Genomic DNA, 25019 nt, shown 5'->3' with positions numbered 1-25019 from the left:
TTTTTAATAATATGTAATGTTACAATTTGATTTTATATTAAGTTGTTTTGTTATAATTATAATTAATTCAGTCTTTTCTGATATTTTTTAACTTAAAGGCTGTGTTTAACCATTATTGCTACAGGAATCACTCAGCTACTATATCGCTTCAGGCTTGCTGCATTGCTGCGAAATTTAAAAATTTATTAGTTATATTTAGTTGATCTTTTATTATATTTAATTCCAATAATTCCATTTAATTATTTTATTCAAATTAGATAGTTATAATTTTAATCATTCTAATTAAATTTTTTAGTTTAATTTCTGTCAATTATTTCATTCTATTTCAATTATTTACATTATTTACATTATTTTAAATTGTTACTCAGAACAGCAAAACAGCAAGTTTTGTGCAGTCTTGTGTCTAATTTAAGCTGTTACTACTCTTCCTGCCCTATAAATGCAATAATGTGTCTTTCATGTCCTTTAAGTAATTTACAATGTTATCATATGATTTTATATTATTTGCATGTTTTATTAATTTGCTTAAACCACAAAATTCTCCTTCTTTTTGTAAAGTAAAAGAGGGAGATGCGGTGGTGTGTTTTTCTTTCATTTGATATTTGTTTAATATCTGTTTCCCCCCCCCAACCCCCCTTTCCCTGCCCCTTTCCCTAGAACCTTCCCTGTCATTCATTCTAGCCCCCTCCTCAGCTTCCAGATGTTAGTTCTGCCCTAAACTCCTCCCCTGCTATTCCCTCATTGGTTACTGTTCCTACACCCGTCCTCCTGAGTTCTGTATAAAACCTTTGCCCCCCCGCCTGCCGGGGTCTTGGGGCTCATGGAATAAAACCATCTCGTTCCCCCCCCAAGTCCCGTGTCGCCTTCGTCTGTCCCTGCGCGCCACGAACTGAAACTGCAGAGCTTGCGGGGGAAAGCGGCCGCCCGTTCTCTTCCCTCACCGCCCAGCACGGCTCGGAGTGCCGCGGCGAGGAGCGCATGCCGCGCCTCAACACATTCCCATCTAAATTTTCAATAATGATAGCCATCAGACATATAATTTCAAAATCCTAATCAAATATCTTCTCAGAGCATTCATAAAATGAGATGCTGATGCAGCACATTCTGTTTAATTGAGATACACTTAGACTAGGAAGTCCTCTTAATCAGGACGTCTCTCTTGGAACAGTTTAAGTCAAATGATACTTAATGGCAATAACACTACTGCTCCCACATAACAAGCAATGGGACAAGAGGAAATGGCCACAAGTTGCCCAAGGGGAGGTTTAGGTTGGATATTATAGAAAATTTTATCACCAAAAGGCTGTCCAGGGAAGTGGCTATCTCCATCCCTGGGACCATTTAAAAGATGTGTTGATATGGTGCTATGGGACATGGTAGACTGGACATGGTGGGCTTGGCAGTGGTTGGATTCAATGATTTTATGGTATTTTCCAACTGAAGTGATCCAATGATTCTTTGACAATATTTGATTCTGGTGCAGGGTTAGATGATAAAGAAGGATTAGTAAAGGTGTTTTTGGACATGTACTGCTTTTCTTCAGGTCCCTTCTATTGCAGTTATATCTGCAAGTTATCAAATGCCAGTGTCTATTTTGGACCCATGGAAAAGGAAGGAAGCATCTTCTCCAAAGATTTCTGGACATCTCTAGCCCCAGCAGCTTTATCCTAAAGCAGCAGCTTCTCTAGCCCTATACCTTTTGTCCCAGGGATCTCCCCTTGTCATGTCTGGGCCTAGGGGATTCCTCCCAGACAGAGGCAGAGCTATCACCACCTCTGAAGCAGCAGGAATGACCCAGGGTGGTAAGCCAGGACTGAGGTCAAAACAGGCCTGAATGAAAGCCCTGTCTCCTTTTTTCTGCTTTGTAATCCTAGTTACAACCCTAATTCATAGTTGAAACAATCTGATGAAGTGAAAAAAAAGACTGCCCTGTAAGAAGATTCCTTTTTATTGTCAACTTTCACACAGTCAGAGGATGAAATTCCCTAGGCAATTAGAGCTTCTAACATTACAGGTACAAGGTTTGTTTTAAGAAAACAAGTACATGTCAGCATTTTAAAAGTTATTTTTTCAACCTTTAGACACATTGGCAAAGCATCTATTCAGTGGTTTTTTTACTTGGGGGCATATAGACAGGAAAGCACAGTACCAGGTGGGAGTGCAATATGCCACTTGTCTGTTAATGATAAAGAGCAAAAATGCAAAGAAACAATAAACCAGACAAAGCAAAGGAGGAGAGAGGCATCCACAGAAGTGGGTGTGTGGCAGTTACCCAAGGACTGGAGATTTCCCAAATATCTAAAATAATTAACGTAAAAGCAACATTGGTTAGGGATATCTGCATAGCTGTGAGTAGCTGAAGGCTTTTGGTTTGGAATTTGCTTGTTTGTTTGGGTTTTTTGTACCAAGTCTTGCTTTCCATAGTGGCAGTGGTATACAAATAAACTTAAACTAAAATTGATTTACAGGGAACTTGATAAACACAGTGTAAAAATGACCACTCATTCAGCTTGAACCCTCTGTCTGTTAAATGTTACCCTTGATTTTTTGTAATACATCTTAACAAAGATTACAGCATCTAAAATGAAATGTGATCATTCTGTGCTTTTATCTCAAAGCGCTGCCTTAATTTGTGCTAAGTAACCCCTCTGATTCAAACTTGTTTATTACTGAGGTGGGCCGTAATTGTAGCCATCAGTGGCAAACATGATAGTTCATATCTAAACAAAAAATTCAGTGTTCCTGCACAATAAGTTTGAGCAGTGTGACAGGTCCAGCACATATAATATTTTTTTCAGTCAGCTTGGTGAACCCATCTTGAACAGGTAAAACCTGAAACCAAGAAAGTAGTGATCAAAAAGGGAGAGGAGGACTTAACAAATAGTGCCAGAGCCCTGAGCTAGCAGTTTCATATCTTTTTCCCTGAAGTGAATCCGGGACATGCAGAGTCAACAGCAGAGGTATTTCCCGAATTCGAGCGCCTGACCTTGCAGCTGGACCCTGCCCCTGCGCAGCCGCCCAGTGTCCGCAGCAGAGCTGCAGCCAAGCCGAGACAGTTGCGCATACAGATGTGATGACTTGACCAGTGACCTACATAAGGCTCATTTCCTAACCCACCAGGCAGATAGTTTAAGGGCACATCACTGCCTCCACTCCACAAGAGAAACTTGCCTCAAAAGGACATCTCTGTGTGGGACAGCTGTGGTTTCAGACCATGGCAGGGGCTGTCATTCAGAGGCAGAGATTGTGCACGGCAGCTCTGTGAACATAGCAAAGAACTGGAGGGAAAATATGAAAAGAAGATGAATCTGTTCAGCACTAAAAGTGTTTATTTTAACTTTTTGCAGCTTCTGAAAAATCACTGAGCAAAACTCCAGGGTATAAATCAAAGTGTGAGAGAGAAAGAAAAACGGCAAGTGAAAGAAAGTCATTACTTTGATTGGCAATGAAGGATTACTCAGGATCCATAACTGTGTTTACCTAGCTCAGCTTAAAGTTCACCAGTCTAAACTCCTCTAAAGAATCTCATCTTAAAAAACAAAAACTAAACTAAAAAAACCAGTGTCCACAGAAAATTGCTTGTGTAATGACAAGTGGAAGTTTGGGGTGTGCCACCTATGCTTACACAACTATATTTTCTTTGCTATGAAATGCATACTTTATGTAATTTCAAGCTTTGTCTACTAAGAAGTTAAATTACAAAATAAAGCCTAAAATTATGAACACAAAGATCTGATATTATTTTTATCCTTTCAGTATCATGTTCTTTAGCTATACCTTAGCACAGCCCAATTTACAGTCTAAGGCCAGAAAGTTAGCAGTACTAGGCACACAGTTGCACTAAGTACTGTTCTCACTTGTTCACTATAAGCTCTCTATTTCCTTCTTAAAAGTTGTTTTCAAAAGGATCTGCTTGCATAATTGTGCAGCAACAAGGCTTGGTAGCCTCAATCTCCAAGAATGTTTTCAATGACCTCTTCCTGCCCAGTTTTTCCATGAGAGAGAGAGAGAGAACTGTTGGGAAAGGAGGAGCCAACAGTGTTACCAGAGGGTAAATGAGTAGACAGATGCAGAATAGAGATTAGTGTTTTAGGAAAGAAAAAATTTCTCCCTCTCTGGTGTTACAATTGCTTTTAAAATACACCCTCTCCTTCTAACATTTCATATCCTTTTTGTAGGCACTTCCAGCAACAAACTAGACCATAATTTTAGAAATTAGAATATTAAAGCAGAGGAATGGGCATGCAGTGTGGCTGCCAGCAGGGTCAGTCCTGGCAGTGAAGAGGCTGGGCAGTGTTGCAGGGGCAGTGTGAGTCAACATAGCCATTTGTGGACAGATAAGAGAGTGCAAACAAAACCAGAGCATCAAAAGTGAAATGTCTGCTTCAGTGGGAAGCCAAGCTCACTAACACACACATACCTGTACGATGTGTCTAGCAAATCAAGATTTGTTTATTTACAGTATCAGTTTTGGCTTTGGAGAGCTCTTAAAAATCTGAGGGTAAAATAACCTTGAAAAATTCACATTATTAAGAATTAATTATTACCCTCTGACAGACTCCATTTATCACCATGAAAACCAGATACATTAATTAGAGCACTTCTGGCATCACAGCAAACCTGTTTCCTTCGTGTTAGATTTTGGTTTAGATTTTGTTTCTAGAGGGACAACAAAAGTTGTTAAATGTACTAAAGAGCAGTTTAAAGGTTTTTCCACTATGATGAATTTAAATTCAGGCTTTTTGTTTGTTTTTTTTTTTTTTTTTTTGTCCCTGAATCAGGCTCCACAGTAACTTCTATCACCAAAGAATTATCTTTGCTACTGACAGATTAAATTAATAATCAGAGTTTAATTTTTAACCCTGTCACCTACAGCACTGATACTGAGGGCCATGGGGTAGATTATTTAGCAATTAACATTATGTGATGTTGCTGAATACAGCATATTTCCTGTAGCTTAAAAACATGCCATGCTGTGGCAATGCAGAGTAGGCAGCTTTTAAATTTTGGATTAAATCTTAGTAAAAGTCTCCCATGACTCATTCAACTCCTGCCTTTACCTTATGTATTGTGATAATGGTGTAATGCAAGGTAGGGATTTAAAAGGACAAGAACATAAATCTTTGAGATTGATGGCATTTTGCCATTGCCTGTGTGTCAAGAGGAATGAGGGAGCTTGCTGTGTTACAATTTCCCATCCTAGTCATAGTGGGAGTGCAGAATGAAAGCTTTACATTCAGATCAAATCCTGTGTTTTGTCTCCAAGACAAAATTTCCTATGAGATTAAGACCTATAAAATGTGGTCCCATAGGGAAGAACTCAGAAATTCTCAATAACATCCCAAGGAGGCCTTACCACTTTTTTGTCCACAATCAGCTGCAAATTCCCCACCACCATTTTGGTCGCATTTTTCTCTGCATGGGAGAAAAATATCTGGGCAAGCGCAATACCCCAGTGCTCCATAGCTTAGCTATTCACCACAAATGGTCTGCCTCTTTAAATAAAGCACAGGCTGGGACACGCTATCTTCTTCTCAGAAAGCTGAAGGTGGATGCATGCCAGGGATTTGTGCAGCTTCCTGGCTTTGCTGATAAAGAAAGGCCACTGTGAGGTAAACCTCTGCTCTGTCCCTGACACGTTTTCCCAGCGGCTGCCCAGAATCAAGGCACCCGAGAAGACAAGGAAAGCATGGATCCTGTGCCACCACAGCTATTTGTCTGCACAGCAGGGCTGGGAGGAAGCTTCTGAAGAGTCCACACGGGCTCGTGCTTCTGCATTTAGAAATATGAGCTTCGAGCCCAAGCATTTGCATCAGCAGGTGGAAAGTATGAGAGAGCACATCCAATGCTGAAAGTTAATGATAGCATTTGACCATGTTAACCAGTAAGTGACAAGGCAGGGTCATGGGAGTTAATTATTCATGTAAGTGACTGCTAAAAGAAATGTTTAAGAAATGCTGGTAGTTTGCGCTGACTGCAATGGAAAGTGACTAATCATTTCAAAGTTTAACCTTGACAGCTCTAAGCAGACCCCTCTGGCTCTTTTTTTTCTGGTTTGTTTTTTAAATCAATATTGTCTACTTCACAGGCAGAACATTAGAGGTTTCACAGCAGAAAACATCCTAGCTAGCTAGGAAGGCACCTGTGTCATGAAGACCTGAGCTCCAGGAGAGAAGCAATCTGGCTTAGAGGTGTTCAGCTTTGGGAGAAGGGGGGTGCTTCCACCTCAACTGCCGATCTCCGGAGTGATGTGACACCACCCTCCCCAGCTCCCAGTACTTGTGTATTTAAGTTATAACCTCTTTGGGACAAACTCTACCTTGTTTGTTCAGTGCCAAGCACAATCAGCCCCTGCCTATCACCGGTGTCCCTCGGCAGTGCCACAATATAAACACTAACAAAGACAGACTGCTCATATCTGAGTAGCCACTACTGAATCCACCACTTTAAAAATGTCATTATTTTTTTTGGTGCCCAGATAATTTAAAAAATTCTCGGGGAAAAAACAATTACTGCCCTGCCAGAACTGCTAAGCTTCTGTGGGACATAGCTGCATAATTTTAAGAGCCAAACATTCCTCTAGATCTCTTTGTTTCAACAATCAAATACCAGAGAGGGAGGTAACATTGACTACATATCGCTCGTCTTCTGTATGCGGAACTGTATTATAACTTCTACTCATGATATGTGAATCTAAAATTTTAAAAAAAAGGGCAAGTATAAGCTACAATTTTATAACACTACATCATATATACAGCACTTCTCATCCCAAGAGTACTTACAATACTTGAGGTCTCAGACGAGTACAGCTGTCTGCAGACTGGGACATAGCATGTGCTTAACAAACAGTATCTGAGGCTTGAGCATGGAGAGCAGCAATTTTTCCAACTTACACCTTTGGTAAGAATAAAGCAAAAACAAAGGCATGTTTAATGCACATAGCCTTAATAATTACTGAAACTAAAGGGAAGATAGACTTGGAGAACTTAAATATGAAGAATATATTAAGTAAGGGTAAAAATTAAATTTGAGCTGTAAGATGAGAGGATAGCTAAGTGAATACTATTTTTCCTTATGAAAAAAAGCCCTTAAGGTTACAATTTGGTTATTAAGAAGCATGATTATGTGAAAACCAGAACCCTCAGTACCCATTGATGTGGGCAGTGCACTGGGACACAACATTTGGGGATACCTCAGAGGGAAGGCTGCAAAATCATCAGGGAAGTTCTGAAAAATTCCTAGTGAAAACAATTTAGTTGTTCAAAAGAAATCTTCTGGATGTGTGGCATGAAATCCCAGAGTTAGTGGGAACTTCCTGTTCTTCCTGCTCATGTAGGAGGGCTGGAGGTGTTATCTTACTGACCTCTCAAAGAGACAAGGAAGTTCACTTGCCGGATGGGTCAATATGTAAGCATGGTCAACCATTTAACACTTTGTTAAATGTTGCTTTCCATCTGTTGCCCAAAATGCCTCTTCAATGACAGAAAACATTGGAAGAAGGACGGTAGGAGGCAAGGGGCATAAGTGTTAAAAGAACCTTTGATGTAAGTAATACGTAAGAATAAATATAAAAGAACATAAAAAATTTTAAAATTGCTGTTGCAAGCAATTCAGTACCAAGTCAGCCTACATTAAGGGTAAATGATAAGCAGGTAAATTAAAGATTGCAGAAAGCAGATGTTTACGTTTTAAGCCACATTGCTCAAGTCAAGAGCAATTTCCTCTCATGTGGTACTTGGACAGAGGCAGAGGGACGCGGTAAAGGCAGTGTGGGTGGTTCACAGTGTTCACTTTGCTTTGGCATGCGAAGCTAGGAAGCCACAACAGTTCTTTGCTAGTAAGCTTTCTGTTGCTTTAAGCATGAATGTCCTTTTTGTCCTCCAGCAATCCCATTTCTGTTTTTAAGATGACAGCCTTTGACCCTTTCCTGGACTAGGAATGAAAGTCATCTGAAAGTGTATGTTGTTCTTCCAAACCTACTTTCTGGTGCTCTCTTTTGACACCATTGCTGGCATCATGCAAGCCAGGGTGACTTCAAGCAACTTTGCTCATTTGCCTTCATCAGCCTATACCAAATGATAACCAGTGCTCATATGATTTTTTCAGTTTTTCCTGCACTAGCCTCATTCCCTAGGGGTGATTTCATCTGGTGGATGATAGATCCTCATAGATCAATCTTATGTCTCCCAGACGTAAAAGGGACAGAGAGGGGTCCTGCACTATCCTCTCTCAATTCAGGCCTGCTTATTTATCCATACAGTGAAACTTTCCATTTTCAGTCAGTTTCTATCAGTTTTAGTCAGTTTCAGTCCATTTCAGTCAGTTTCAGTCAGTTTTGAGTTTTCCTTCCTTCTGTGAACCTCTGAGGGTGAGGTAGTGTGGCAGTGATACTTTCAGGTAAGTGCTGGGACCTGTATGTCCCAGAGGTGCCTTTACAGACATTGGACATGATTTAAGGGCAACAGTCACATATTCAGTGTACTCACAGGAACCCCGAAATACCCACTGTTCTGTCTATCTGTCTAGACTCCAGCTGCTACTGTGGAAGGGTCTTCTGTGGGTCAGCCCTGGGTCACATCTGCCACATCCACATGAATATTTTGGGTATTTTAAGTGATCTCAAACAGTGTGAGATCCCTACCTGTGACAAATAAGAGAAGCATCTGTCTTATATCAACTAGTTCTGTCTATACCTATTGGTAAGAAGCATGTGTTTCTTTCACCTATCTGAGAACGAGACTGGGCTAGTGTATACCCTGGGGATTCCTGTCTCTGACCATTGATTTAATAGGAATTGAGGTGAGTAGATGAGATGTGATGACTAATTTTTTAGATAGCTATAGTGAGATGAAATGAATCCAATCTGTCCTGGCACATGATTAATGTTAGAACAGTAAGCACCTTGCACTTTGCTCTTAAATGTTGCAATCACTTTGGTCAGATTTAATGTTTTTTTAAAAAGTGTTACTGTTTTTATTAAATTGATCCTTGTTAATTATAATCCAATAATTTTTAAAAGAAGCTTTGAAGGTAATCATTTATGTGCCTATATTCAAAAATCAGAAATATCAGACAGCAAGCCAGAAAACTCCTACAGAATTCAGAACATACATTTGAGAAGTGATTTTAAATCCCTGTGCCATCAAACAGAGGGAAAAGTATGTACAAGACATACTGCTATATTGTGACAAACCATAAGGAAGCTTTCAGCTATATAGCATCTTGACAGGCTGTTCAAAATCAAGTGTTTAACTTCACTCTTTACCTTGATAATCAGGTTTCCTTCTTTGCTCCATACATGTATTATGCCATATTTAGCACACAAAAGGAAAAAAAAGGCAGTCGTTACTTTAGAGACATCCAACTTTGTTGTGATGCACCCCATCACTCTTCTTGTCTTTTAGTTAGAAAAGCATCTTGTACTTGCTTGTATAGCAAAAAGATCCTTCCTAGCAGTAGTCTTGATATGTGTAATAGGGACTTATGAGGCTGTAGACCTATGCCTCAGGAATTACTGTGTTAATCTGCCAAAGAAAACCCAACCAAGCAACCAAACATAGAACAATCCCAAACTTATTTTTTTTAAATCCTGTCTGTCTAAAAATATGAGCTTTACTTACTTACTCTGAGCAGTGTTCACATTAGTGACATAACTTTAGTGTTCCACTAATGCTCATAAGACTTTCGAACTGTATTTAAAAAGTACTTTCTAACTGCATGTAAAAAATACTTAAAAACTAAAAAAATTGAAGCCAGGACATGTCCTGTCAGAAAAAACACTTCATTTGCAACATTTGTTCCACAAATTTAGTTATTCATTGCTCATTCACACCTAGCATGGGAGTCTTTCTGGTCAATAAATACCTACATACATGTTGATTTTCATGCATTATCTATATAATTTGCTTTTCTTAGATTGCCCTCAAATCATTGTATTTCAGAGTAGAAACCCACCTTGTCCAAATTCAGTGACAGTATAGAAGTGTGAAACAAAGAAGTGTTTCTTTTATTTCAATGTACACATGTACCCTATGCAGTATTTATCTTTCTTGGGGAAAAAAAGTATAAAAATAGACACTGCTAGCAGCAGGAAGTCTGGATAAAGGGACTAGTTAAAGAAAATTCATGTGATTTTGAAAGCACCTACACTAATCAGAGGTCAGGCACATGCTGATCTTTACTTGTGTCTTAATAATGAAGCAATCAACATGTTACCTGGTAAGAATAACAGCCACTACCAAATATAACCCAGCACTCTACATACAGTGACAGTGACACCTGAAGATACTTGTGACAGATTATTATGGTCCTCCATCATAACACTGCAGCAAAAATTCAAGGCTGCAATAAAAATTAATCTGTCCATAAACTGGCCTATAGTTATTTTCTCCCCCTTACAACTACAACACTGATGTATAGAAGCCATCAAACATGACTTTGTGAGGGCATTAGATGTACATAAAGAAGAGGGAAACTGACGGTTGCTACAGAAAACTCAGAAACCAGCTACTTAGAGGGTGTCTTTTCACATCTCCTGTGTCATTACAGATAGTTCCATGAATATTTGACTTACTAGTAGGGTGTTTTGAAAACCTACTACCAGAGAGCTGTAATAACACTTCACCTTTTCTGCTCAGACTACGGACTCAAAGTCTGGCCCAAGTCAAGGAAATGTAATCACTTAATTGCTAATTTGAAATAAGTCAATAGTTATAGTGAAAACCCTAAGGGTGAAAGCCTTCTTTACAAAACCAGGGCCATCTCTAAGATTCCTCTGGATCCTCAGAGAAGGTGAAGGAGCTAAATACCCAGAAGAAACTGGCATCAAGCTGGGTAAAAGCCAGGGGCACTCTGTGTTGCTGCTAGTGGCAGAGCAGTGTAAGAAGACTTCTCTCTGAGACTTACCAAAGCTATTAATATGACTTGTTCAGTCACATACTGACTTGGAAGTCAAAAGAAGCACTGTCTCCTGCTAAAGAGAGGACTATAACTATTCATAACATAAAGGGTTGTAAACTATGTCCTTGGGTTTTCCTCCCTCATGTGATTACTTTTGTATTCTCCATTTGCAGAGCATCTGTATAATCCATATGTGGCAATAATTTCCTGCACAAACTTTAGGACGTGCAGTGCCGTAGAAGTTGAACAAACCTTGTCAATCACCGAACACAGGAAAACCTGTTGGTGGAACAAATTTACTGCATGCTTTAATTGTAGACAAAGAGGCCTAGCTTCCCCTAGATTTTCATGGTTTGTCATTCAACTACAATTTCTTCCATGCATCTGAAATTTGCTCCAGGTTATATGACGTTTTGCGGTCCATGACAACATGGCATATTACCAATTGATACTATATAATCCACGATGAAAATATGTCCTTAATGCCCCATGACAAATTGAAAGAATGTGGATATCTTATTTAAAACAGTAGACGGGAAATGGAATATAACTCAGCTCTGTTTTTTTTTAAATTTATAATTTTTGTTAAAGCAAAAGAAGTATAAAAATAAAAGATACCTGAAACTTAGATTATCCATAAGAGGAACTGAAAGACTTCAGCTCTCCTGAGCTGGCTTGCATGTTTTTTTACTGCTTCCTATCCATACTTATTTCTGTAATAAATGTCCCAGTACATTTTTGGTTGTGCTTTTATGATATTAAAATCAGCTTTCTGGAAAAACAACCTAGAAAACTTTACCCTTTTGAGATCAGTGAAAACAGCTCTCTTGCTTAAGATTCCATTTGCACCATTTTTAAACTTTCTTTTGACATTTCCCATCATGGTAGATACAATGCCAACACAAAGGGTATATGGTCTCTACAAACAGCAAGCATTGCCAAAGAGAAAATTTTCTGTTATATTCTACAAACTCATTTCAAACTCAGTGGATGTGTGGTTTAAAACAGATTCTATAGTCTTTTAAAAAGGTATCCATAAATTCTCTCACTGCAATTACTTTAAAAATTTCTCTCAGCCTTTCCCCAGGGATCTGCTTATGAATATTAGCATTATAGTGTTAATACTTTTTGGTTCAGGTTTGTTTGTAAGTATTACTGTGACAGTACTGTAGGAGAATAATTAATTATGATTTTAAATGCATCCAAATATTTTGAAAAAGAAATAAATAGATTTGATTACTGTTCATGATCTACTTAATGCATATGTAAGTGCATGTTTAAATACCTTGCACTTGCAACTGGAATTGAACCTTTTTATCCTACCTGCAGCTGGGCTATGAACTGAGTGCATAAATAACAGGTGTTTTGGTTTCACTGACTCATTTCTCAGCTTCCTCAGGGCCAGATAAACCACCAAATATTTATCAAATGTGCTTACAATATAGGGTCTCAATTCAAAACATTATCAATGTGGAATGCCTCAGGTTGAGATTAATCATCCTCTTATTTGAATATCTTTCTTCTGGATCAGTGGCTGTCCTGGAATGGCCAGTGTTCATGACTATACTGGACAGGTACAAAAATATCTCCTTTTCTTTCATCAAAACTTGATTTTGTTTTTCTGATGCTGCACAATGCATTTTAATGGAAATGTTTTAAGGAACTGAAGTGAGATAGGGCCTGGAAAATATTTCACAGTCTTCTGTGATTTACAGTTCTTCCCTTTCCTTCCCTCCTCTTCTTCCACCATGTGAGGTGGACTGCATTGCATCAATGCAGTGGCAGGTGACCAGCAGTGCTACATTCAGCAGTTTGTGATAAACATACCTTGAATGATGTGAAATATTTCTACCTTGGGAGCAAAATATGATACACTTTTTCTTCTTTTTTATTCTGCCTGAATGAACAAGAGACAAGAACTGAAAATCAGCTCCCAGAGCCTTGCATGACTCTGCAAAACATTGCCATTAAACTTATTTGTCTCTGGCAAAGCTGGTATAATCTGTAGTCATTTAAATTCACCTTTACTGATTGAAGGCTTAATTATTGCATTTTGAGGCATATACTTTTTAGGTATAATTATCCAGTTGAAGACATTTCAAGATCATAATTAACTAGAAGACTGAGAACCAAGTCAATTCAAAGTCAATATGAAACATGGTTACTTCATGGGATCAAAACAGCAACTGTAAGAAATAATTCTTCACTGAATAGGTATATTCCTAGATTATTTTGGCCTCTATGCTGTTGAAATTCTTGTCATGGATAAAGAAAAAGCAGAAATATCCCTCCTAAAGTATGTAGAAGTCTAAAATATTAGGGGAGTGATCAGACAATATAATAGATTTTGGTTAATAGTTTAATAAGGCTACATGTTTTTTGGCATGGTGACAGGAAAACTCATTCATCTACAAATAATGGGCAAAGAAATAAATCTGAAGAAGCCTGAGAGAAATATATCAGGTGAACAGACTCTTTCATGATAATGCAATTTTTACACATAATCCAGGAATTTATACTCAAAAAAATGTAGGAGGGTTACACAATGCTGTGTGACATCCTGCTGGAACAATAAGCCCAGCTCTGGTGTCTACAATTTGATAAAGATTCTGAAAAATCAAAGACATTTCAGACAAGGTCCTGAAGAATGATTAAAATGGAAATTCTTCCTCATGGAACTCATGGAATGAACTACTTAAAACATTGAAACAGGGGGAAAATTACTTAAGTACCTACCTGGAGAACAGGAATTTAGTAATAACTGGCTCTTTGATCTCACAACTAAAGGTGTGGCATTGTGAAGGCTCAAAAGACTGTTTTCAGTGAATTCAAAAGGGCAAGGCTTCCTGTTCCACTGAAGTGACAGAGACATGGTCAGTATTAAAACTGACGGGATTTAAAGTTCATCAGTTCAGGGGTCTTCAGTCATCCCTTCTGACAATTGGTGATTTTTATGCATGAGGTAACTCACTAAAGTGAGAAGGACGCAGTTCTTCCAATTGAAATAGGGGAAAGCCTTATGAGCAGATTTTTGTACTGGATCCCAGACACTTCTTGGAGAAGCACAGTTAGAACATTTCAGCTAAGTGCTGAAATAGGTTAAATCACAGGAATTTCTGAAGTCTGACCATTCAAAAAACCAAAATGAGAGTGAGGCCTTGAAACAAAAATTGCTGAAATACACTTGTCATGTACAGCAGTGGAGAAACAAGCCTGACACGTGAAGGGTCTCTCAGTGCTATGAGCAGTGCTGGGTTGAGCAGAGTCCAATGACCATCAGGCACAGGCATGGCCACCAGCCAGGTGCGAGGTCAATCCAGAGGGATGGTTCAAACCACGATTTGGGGCAGAGGGACACCTCCAGAATGTCTCAAGGCAGGGCTGGGTGCCTGAGGCTGAACTGACATGGGGCCCCTGGGTCATGGGCAGGGTGTGGGGGAGGCCTCAGGCAAGGTGGCCAAGGCCAGTAAGGTCCTTTGGGGCACGGATGGAAGCCTCATAAGGCTCAGCCATCAACATTTCTTTAGGCTTATGCCAGAGACTCTCCCAGGAAAGATGTTTTCAGCATATCAGCATTTTCTGTGGATTGCTAATTTGTATCTCTTACTACCATTTCTGAGAAGGGGTCGCCCATCCTTTCACAGCATATTTGAAGAGTGATGTTCTCACACAAGCATGGCATTGTCTTCTGAGACTGTGATTCCCTGAGGCATAGAATCAGTTTATGAAGTGATGGCAGCTCTTGGATCATATCAGTCTTTTTATCCTGGCATTCTCCTTTCTTTATACAGCAGACAGCAGATTTTAGTAGTCTTCAGCATCCTGTCAAGTAAAATATCAGTGAATGACAACCTAAATTTAATCACTGCCCTTCTGTAATTTAATCTAAATACAGATGAGTCTGGTTCTGCAGGTTATTTTACAGTGCTTTATTATTTTGATACTGTTTTCTAAAAACAGTTTAAATTTGAGATAACAAGCATTGGCAGTTACATGACTCTTCTCCCCACAAAATTCTTGAAGGTGTGTTTATTCTTTAATTAATTTTTGTGGCCTGTGTTTAGTTCTTTCTACACTAGAAGATAATTTGTTACAAATAATTGCCTATTTATTTGCAATATTTTCTAGTAAATATATCAGAAGAAAGTGAAAATAACAAGACTAATATTAATTTCTTCAGCCATCATAAACAAACCTATGCCTATGTTGCTCCAGGGGTCCAAACATTTCTGTGGTGCCAATAAGAGATCTTTCATTTGACTTGGCTTGTATTTCTGGCATATAGGACAAACTTATAAATATTTCCTTTTCATTTCTTATATTTCCAATACCCGTGTTCCCTTTCTGTGTCCTTTGAAACAGTTTTTGTGCAACATCTTGGAAACATTATCTAGGCATATTTAGACAAAATCTCAGCTAGTATTTTGAGGATCATCCATAAATCAATAGCAACAGCTGTTTATACACTATTAAGATGAATTTAGTATCTTATACTTTTGTTTTAGATATTGTAATACGACAGTAAAACTAGTACTTTCCTTAGTATCTCACCTCAACCAGTAATCTGAATTGCATCTAAGAACAGGCAGTTTGGTATTTTTTCTTTATCAGATATTCAGATGCACAGTCTACCTTAAGATTTTGATTTGGTGCACTTCTGCTAAACCTTTATATCATGGATGTCCGACCTTTTGACTCAGGGCTGGATACCTGTTCTGGAAACCTCTGCAGTTTGTGCTCTCACACTACTCCCTTGTGTCTTATGGATGCAGCAACAGCTCACAGCAGTATATCTAGTAATGCATAAATGCATTTTAGAAATATAAAAACTATTTTTTGGGGCAGATTAAGTTGTCATTTGTAGAGCCCTGCTGTTGTGAACATTACAACTAATGCATTTTTCCACAGATGTGAATTCAATCTGAAAAAAAGAAAGCATGTGCTCTCCTAAGTGTAGAAGGCTGCTTGTGAAGTGCTTCTGACAATGGCAAGAGTGGTTTATGATTACCTTCCATCCACACCTCATAAATTACATTCTCACTAGTGAAGACAAAAACTTGATATAACTAACCACTTATGCCAGAGTCCCTCTCCATTTGCTCTCATCACCATTCTGCATTTGTCAGTCTCTCTGAGGTAGTGACCTCTACTTTCGACAATACAGTTATGAGAAACACGAAAATAAAAAAGAAAGTACCTTCTGACTTGTTGAGACAGAAAGGTATTGGCCTAAGCTGTACTTTCATTTCCCTAGAAGTATTGTTGGGTTAGTTTCTGAATGAGATCTGCTATTTCCACTGAAACTTATGTATGAAATTTACAATTTTTTGCTTCTCTTTGCTTTATTCCAGAAGCTCAAACACTTTTCAAAGCTGCCAGGACTCTTCTGTCAACTGAACTGTATTCCTCACATCAAAGCTTCATCTATGTGTAACTTAACAACCTCCAAACTATCAGAAAGTTGTATTTTCAGATTAAATAGCTGTTAAAAACAACTGAGATGGTGATGTTCAAAACCCGTATTTCCCAACAGGGAGGGAAATGGTCAAAAAGCTACTTTATTTTCCTTTTGCATCAAGGGCGGAAAAATATTTCTGACTCTTCTGTACAGGAATGTGATGGGAAACATTCTCACTTTAAAGGTTTTGGACCTATACAGAAGTGAAAGGTTCCACCCTTTTTTCCACTGTGCTCCATGCTCTGGCCAGGAAGCTGCACCCATGCTACCTGCTGTTTCACTTGCTCTCCTCCTGCAGAGCAGTAACACTGGCCTGTTCCAAAGCACTTTCTATTTTGGGATGAAGGGCGTCCTCATAGGAATTTGAACAGGGGGGCAGAGGAGAGTGGCAAAAGGAAGAAAATATGATTTTGTCTTGTGTGCTCTGAAACCCACTGAGCCCTTGGAAGACAAGCTCCAAAGCTTTTGTCCCTTTCTTTCCAATATAATCTCTGCACAAGTGTTAAGTCCTAGATCTTAATTTTGTGTTGCTCATGTAACAGTTACCCCTTCACCCCTCAGCCTTGTAACACAGCCCCTCGCCTTCTCTTCCCATGTAAAAGAAGGAAAAAATCCTGTAAAAGCACAAGACTCTTTTAGTGAGCTCAAGACATTGATAGTTTTACCTAAGCAAATGTTGCTGCAAGGTTGAAAAGTCACCTGGCGCCTCCGTTACTGTCGCAAGTGTGGGACTGGCATGAGGAAAGCTGTGCTTGTGCCTCTGCTGTGCTCTCGCAGAGGCTGGCAGCCAGTCTGAAATCACCAGTGGAGGTGGGCTTGAGCAAAGGACAGTTCCTGTGTGACGGAGATAGTGCACGGGCATACATTTCCTCCTGTCAGTTCTGCTGAAGGGTGATGACCTGTTACAAAAAGACCGTAGCAAACAGCTGGGGAGAAGTGTCTGAGCTGTTCACTACAAAGCTGAATGAAAGCCTTAAACCAGCCACAACTGCTCATAGTTTAATTTTCAATTTTGTCAGTTTAAAAAACTATTTCATAATTTTAGTTTTTATATGAAGTAGTATTTTCCTCCTATTTCTACAGTACTCTCATCATTAGTTTCTTCTATTGATGATAGTTGAAAAGAGTTAAAAACATTAAATGATTCTAAACAAGCTCTTGTCAGAAATAAAGTTAATTTTTGACTATTCCTTCCAGGCACTACTTATAAATAGAGAACACTTATTTATGTTTTTCTACTTGTCTTACAAATTCAGAGAGCTTTAACTCCAGAGTGAGTTTTTTCTTTCTAGTTCATTTATCCCTATGGGAATTTTAAAATGCCTTTTATTGTTGATACCATGTGTGATTCAGTGGCTGCTGAATGTGTGTGATTAATTCAGCATATGAATTTTAACTCTTCAGCATTTGCCACAATCTCTGTGACCAGTCACCCAACTGGATAAGAACCTTGTAAAATATAGTTCCCACATTTTTCACTTCATCCTGTTTGCATTCATTAACAAACTTTCTGAAAACTATCATGGTGCAAGAGTAAAAAAATTAAGATTTCACTCATCACTCTTCTGATTTACCTTTGACATATTGCTGTACATGAGACTTTTGTAAAATTTCAGGTGGCATGGACTTGAGATTTTGGGGGATGGAAGTGTAAGTTCTGTTGACAGAAACTGTTGAAATCCAAGGGCTCATGAATTGCTGCATGGTAACAACTGAGATGCTCCCAGACAGGCACTGATATATTGCTATTGGTTTCTTGTCAAATGTGTTCCCCTCCGTGTAATTATATACAGAACATGAATACATTAAACCCATTTCAACTACTACATTTTGCCTCCTCAGCTCTTACAAACAGACCTGCAAAAAACATGCCAACATTTTTTCCTTACTCTCAAAAACCCCAGTATCTTTGCTTCCCACCTTTAAAGATAATCAATATTTGACAGCTGTCTTATGGTTTTGCCATGTTCCTGATTTCCCTCTGCTTTTGGCATTGCCAACACACTCCACAATATGCCGCAGTGTCCTTAATAACATTTTGGAACAGCCTTGCTAGAAATGCCAGTTCACAGAGGACTGAATTAGCATGCACCATCTACACTGTGGACAGTTATAGTTTTGTGCCTTTCCCAGAATTTTGTTGTTGATATTTCTTTTCAGATGGGTTATACCTATGTGCAGAATGTCCCAGTTCTGTGACATGCTTCCATTTTTTTTTTTTTTTCTCTTACAGACTTTGGCTTAAATATTGCTAATGGTGCAAAAAAAAAAATCTGCATTTGTTGACCTACTAGGCGTATTGTTATGATTATTATTTTAGTTCAGTTTCATGTTCCATTATTACTAAGTATATTTGCCATATACAGGTTGGCTATCTGTGTTCTTTGGCTGAGTATCAATCATTTTCAGAGCCTGAAACTGGATTCTGAGCCTCCAGCTACCCAGATAAAAATAGGAACTGTAATTTGTCGCAGGTGTTTGCTGGAGCAATTCCAGCAATGGACACAACACTAAAAATTGCAGAATAACATTAGATTTATATGACATGGTGGGAACACCCTTGACCACTATCTGGGATCTGTTTCTAGCTTTTGTGACCCTGTGCAACCTTCTATGCTAATTTCTAGACATTGCTGTTATAAATACATCTTCATCTCCACCTGAAAATTTTGAAATCAAGTTACAATCAATACTTACTTCTTCCTCCCATTATGGATTTTTTAGTAGGAGCCTTAGACCACGTGACACAGAATCATGAATTTGCAGAATCAGGTAGATCAGATCTGGGTGACATGCCACTCATCCACCCTGCTCAAGGCAGGATTAATTAGATCAGGTTTCTCAGATTTGTGTCCAGTTGAGTCTTTAACGTGTCCAAGGATAGAATGTTTTTCTCATAGTGTCTCTGGGTCTCTTCCAGTACTAAATCAACCTCATAGTAAAAAAAACCTTAAACTGTATTTTAATGTTCCCCCTTGTAGCCACTGCCTCCCATCCAGTTGCTGTGCATCTTCAGGAATAGTCTGGCTCCATCTCCCTTATGTCTTCTGATCAAGTAGTTGCAAGCACAACATTTAGTTTCCGATTTCCCCTCAGATCTCTTTTTTCCAGGCTAAACAGGTCTAACACCCAATGCCTTTTCTCATAGGTCATGTGTTTCAGCTCTGGAGCAGCTTGTTCGTCCCCTCAGGACTCAATCCAGTATGTCTAAGTCTTTTATTTATTGGAGATCCCCAAACTGGGCATGCTGTTCCAGGCACAGTCTCACAAGTGACAAATACAGAAGGAGAGGTCAACTCTCTGGATCTGCTGCCTGCAGATCTTGCTAGTACAATACCCAGGATGCTGTTGGTTTTGCCAGCCAGCCACAACTATGGCTCAACATTGCTGGCTCAACTTCTTCTCCTCCAAGACTGCCAGGACCTCTTCAGAAAAGCTGTTTTCCCAGTTAGCTGACCATCAGTCTATATTGTTGTATTAGTTTATTCCATCCCAGCTGCAAGACTTTGTATTTGCTTTTGCTGAACATTGTGCAATTCCTGTCAGCTCATTTCTCCAGGCCGCCAAAGTCCCTCTGAACAGCAGTGACTGCTCCCCCCAGTTAGGTGTCACCTGCACACTTGTGGAGAAGGCAGTTTGTGCCACCAGCCAGGTCATCAATCAACACTCCTGTCCCAGTCAGGCTTCCTGAGGGACACCAGCAGTTAGTGGCCATCATACAATTGACTTTGTGCCACTGATCACAACCTGATGAGCCCAATATTACAGCAAATTTTCCACTCACTTTATCATCTAGCCCATATTTCACCGGTTTGGTGATAAGAAGTCTACAATCACAATCACAATCTACAGTCACAATCTGAAGGAGATTGTGGCAAAGCTTGCTAAAGTCAAAGTATGCAATACACATTGCCCTCCTCTTGTGCACAACATTATCAAAGAAAAGAAATTAGGTTGCTCAGGCATGGTTTGCCCTTGATGAATCTATGCTGACTTCTTACAGTCACCTTCTTGTCCTTCATATGTTTAGCAATAGCTTGCAGGAGGGTTTGCTCCATAACTGTCTCAGGAACTGAGGTAAGGCTAACCAGCCTAGAGTTACACAGATGCTCTTCCTGAATATGGGTGCAATGCTTGCCTTTTGGTAGTTATTAGGAATCTCCCCTCTTCAAAACTGTCACAACCTTTCAAAAATGTTACCAGCATCACAGTGGCATTACCCAGCTCCTGCAGCACCCTTGTGTGCATCCCATGTGAATGTCTAAGTGGCTTAAGTAGTCCCTGATTCCATGTTCTCCTAGTATGGGTTCTACTTCATGCCTGCAAACTGCTAGAAATCTTGGGGATCTGGAGGGCCAGAGGCAGACTTGCCAAGGAAAATTGAGGAAAAAATGCATCAAATACCTGAGTCTCTTTCATATCTCTTGTCATGGGATTCCCATTGAGCAATGCCCATTCTCACTGTTCTACATTCTCATTAGTCTTCTTTCTGCTACTGGTGCACTTAAAGAAACTTTCCTTATTGCCCTTTTCCTCCCTTGCTACTTTAAACTGGACTTGCATATTGGCTTTCCTGACTGTATTCATACATACTTGAACAGCGTCTGTTCATTCCTCCCAAGCAGTCTGTCCCTGCTTCCACCTGCTGTGTACTTCTTGTGTTTGAGCTCAGACAGGAGCTCCATGTTCATCCACACTGGCCTTGTGCCATACTTGCTCAACTTTCTGAACATCATGCGCTGTTCTTGTGCTCTGAGGAGGCTGTCTTTGAAGATCAGCCAGCTCTCCTGGGGCCTTTTGCCCTGAAGCACAGTTTTCCATGAACAGACTCCCTGAACAGACCTAAATCTGCTCTTCTGAAGTCCAGAGCTGTAATTCAGCTATTTATTTCACTCACTTTCTTAGGGTCCTAAACTCAGCAATCTCACAGGAGCTGCAGTCAACACTGCCCTTGACCTTTAGGTCCAACATCCCCTTATTGGTTCATTGATCACCTGCACCAAGAAAAACGTTTTCAATATAGTCCACAAATCCAATTAAATGTGCCATATTATCCTTCCAGCAGATACTGTGGTGGTGAGAGTCTTCTGTAATCACCTGTGCCTCTAATTCTGAGGTTTTCCTCAGCAGCCCAAAGGATTGATTTATTTACCTTCTCTTACTGACCAAGCTTTCTCTAGGGATATCTTTTACAATATTGCCTGTGCAAGTCCATCCCCTGATCCTTCCTGTTGTGGAGACATAAAGTTCAGCTGGCCTAGGAGCAGATGTTGGAGCTTTTGTGGTACTGGGTGGTAAAAGGCAGGCCATTAGCATGGGAAGCTGTCAGCATTATCAGCACTTCACCAATGACTGATGCTGGCAGGCACCAGCTGAGATGGGGAGCAGAGGCTACAGAGTAAAGCAAAATTTGCACTGGCAGAACTCAGTTCCACACTGCAACACCTGCATTTAAGTGGTGGTTATATAAGGAGGTCTGATCTCAAGGTATCGACACAGGTTTTATCTGCAATGTGATGCATCTCATTTCTAGGTAAGGCAGCTGAAATCAGAGCTGTGGAGATGGGCTGCATTTCATCAGTGAAAAAAGGGAAAGATCCCTGCAGCTGGAAGATGATAACTAATAAAATGCTCACTGTAGAGCTGTAAGCATTTGAGAACCTCTAAAATTCAGCTACAGAGAGGCTTGATGGAAAAGTCCCATGAGAGGTGAGTATCTCTAACAAAGCACAGAGTTTGTGCTGAGCTGGGGGCGATCCAAGGCCCCCAAGGATGAGCTGGTTTGGTATAACACACACTTCTATAGCAACGTAACTGGAGCCATTCAAGATGATTCAAGAATTTAAGTCTATACATAGACCATTGCAGAGATATTTAAAATCTAATAAAAAAACCCCCAACCTTTGACTAGCAATAATGAATATTGATCTAAGTTTCTTTTTTGAAGCTTGGTGGCATTTGAACTGACAGATATTATAACATTATATATGTATTGCTATGTTGCACTATCTCTTATTACAGGGAAAACTAATTCCCATGTTTTAAAATTTCTTTTAAAATTTTTTACATTCACCAGAATGTTAAACAAGAATATTACATTTCAGATAATATTCTTCTTTCATGTAAGTGCCATAGGCCTAAATACAACACTTGTTTTCTCTCTTGGAGGTCTGTCAAGATTTTATGGGTCAGATATAAATTTCTTGATATTGTTCTTTTTTCTTTCTGCTCCAAATGTGTATGTGTATTTGTTTTTTCTTCAGGCACCTCCTTGTTACAAAAGTCAGGAAAAAACTTGGCAAGCTGGTGTTTCTTTTTATCTTTCTTTCTGTTTTGGTCTCTTTTTCTTCTTTGTTTGTAGTTGCTTGTGGGGGCTCTCTTTTACTCTTACAGCCCCTGGTCAAACTCCAGTCACCTGCCCCACTCCTTGAACTTTACTTTTGCTTGCTCTTTGTTTCAAATAGAAAGCCAGCTGCTTTCTCCTGAGATTATTTCACTAACCCCAGGAAATCTACCCTCATCAAAGCTGATAAATGCTTCTCACTCTGCCTCTATGTTGCTTTCTAGAACAACTATTCCTGGATATTCCTATAAACCTACTGGCCTTGTTCTCATCTTCTGTCAGCAAGGCTGAATTCAGGCTTTTTCCCATCCTTTTCCTTCATTATTCAGGACTTGGCTGACTGTTCACTTTTGCTTACTATTTCAGTTTAATGTTCTGATTCTTCAGATATTTTGGAAGTCAAGATACTGATCCTACAGTTCATAATTTCTCCAGCAAACTCAGGTCATACATATATGTTCACAGAATTTAGCTCTTTAAAATAAAGAAATGCTTGTATATAAAAGAAAGTATATTTTTAGGTACATTACAATATCTATTATAATAACAGAAATTGTTCTCCCGCTTGATTATCACAAAAGCTAGCTAGTGCCTTTTCCACTGGAATCCAAAGTAATATTATTAATGTTAATTAATATTATTTCTAAAATACACTTTTGCAAAATTTCATTATCCAGTATATGACAGTTACTACAAGCAACTGTAAAATATTAAGTTCTTTCACAAAAGCCCATACTAGTACCAAGTGACACCAAATCTAATGTATATACTGTAAAATCACCCTTTGTGGTAGGGGATAATAGCACATTTTATTGTGAAGCTGGTTTATGTTGTCAACAAAAATCACAATAAAAACAGGGCATTAAGATCAGGCTGACATCAGGAATGAGTGCAGGTTTTCAATTACAATCAGTTAACTTAAATCACAAAATCAACTGAATTACATTTTTCCTTGCCTGTTTTGTGAGTATTTTATATCATAATATGTTCCTTAATCTGCTGAACCCCATTTTAATTTCTTTCCCTGGGGTTTTGGAAATGGTCTTTGCAAGAAGGGTGTCAGAGAGGCATGTCCATGTCAATTCAGGCAAATCACCCTCCTCACTCCCAAAAATAAGGGGTCTTGGGAAAGAGATCTCAACTGCCATAAAGAAGAGCAATATTAGCTCTGCATTCCTGTCTGGAGGATATATGACTGATATCTAGAAAAAGCCAGGCCAACTTGCACAGCTGTGGGTAAGAGACCCAAGTGATATCTTGCTATAATTTACAGAAGCTTCAGCTTTGACTTCAGCTTCAGCTAAATCCCTGCAAGTTTTGTGACTTTTTTAATGTGTTTTGTTGCTTTGTTTTACTCATGGAGCTATTTCTGTAAATGTGTAAGCTATTTTTCAATATTGCTTCATACTGAAAAAACCGTTATGAATCTACCACATTCTTCCTATGGTACCTCTCTTCAAAAAATCCCACAGCCTGAAACTGCTCCTGATAGTTTTACTCTTACAGACGAAAAAGCCCCATTTATTTCAATAATGCCTCCTCTGGATAGAAATGTACTCAGTATAAATAAAGCTATCCAAAACCTGGGTTGCTGACATGGTTAATAATTTGTTGCAGGCTTTCAGTGCATCCTTCTCATAGAAACAATCTCTTATAATGTCAAACTTAAGACTCTACAGAGAAACTTTCAGTGTGTATCACAAGCACTTTCAGAACATCTGTAACAAAAGGTATGAGGCTATTAAAGTGGTTCTTTACTCCAAAGACAGAAAATACATAGTGCACACCTCAACTCATACAGGTGATTAAGATGGCCAAATTATGTTCTCATGTATTTTATTGAAATCCTAATAATTTTATTCATTTCAGGAGGCTTTCTCTAGTCTTGAATATTGCAAAAGAGAATCTGAGCAGTATGTACACATTAGCTGCAGATTCATTAGTGTCAGAAAATTACTTTAGTGTAGTGCCTGGAAATGACTTCCTCACTTGTTAAGCCTGCCTTGCCAGGAGGAAGATATTTACTTTAAACAAAACACAAACTTGGAGCTGAAGATTTCTTGTGATCAAATCTGTCAGCTTGAAAGACATTATTTTCTTTAGCTTCCTGCCTCCCACCACATGCCCACTATATGCAAGTTTCACAGATTAGAAAATATTGCTTTGTAACATGGATTCATGACAAGTTTTTTTTATCCAAATTAACCTTTGCAAGCTCCATTACTTTCCTGTCAACTTTCTGGTTACTGTCATAATCAGATTTCTAAAGGTTTAGCTATGTCTGAAAGACACAAAACTGCAATGGGCATTTAATCACTC

General features: G+C 39.1%; 1 long non-coding RNA gene across 1 annotated transcript; it reads right to left on the bottom strand.

Annotated features, from left to right (window-relative positions):
• Window positions 1-998: 998 nt before the first annotated feature.
• On the bottom strand, window positions 999-24043 carry LOC146768672 (uncharacterized). Its single transcript, XR_014949231.1, has 3 exons — window positions 17023-24043; window positions 13636-14721; window positions 999-6895 (listed from the first exon to the last, which is right to left on the bottom strand). It is a non-coding gene; the product is annotated as an uncharacterized LOC146768672 (long non-coding RNA).
• Between the last annotated feature and the right edge of the window lie 976 nt (window positions 24044-25019).

This window comes from Lonchura striata, chromosome 1, assembly GCF_050655825.1.
Source record: "Lonchura striata isolate lonStrDom1 chromosome 1, ASM5065582v1, whole genome shotgun sequence".
In the NCBI taxonomy this organism is placed as follows: Eukaryota; Metazoa; Chordata; class Aves; order Passeriformes; family Estrildidae; genus Lonchura; species Lonchura striata.
The sequence above is the reverse complement of the archived record's forward strand: the minus strand, read 5'-3'. Positions and strand labels throughout refer to the sequence as shown.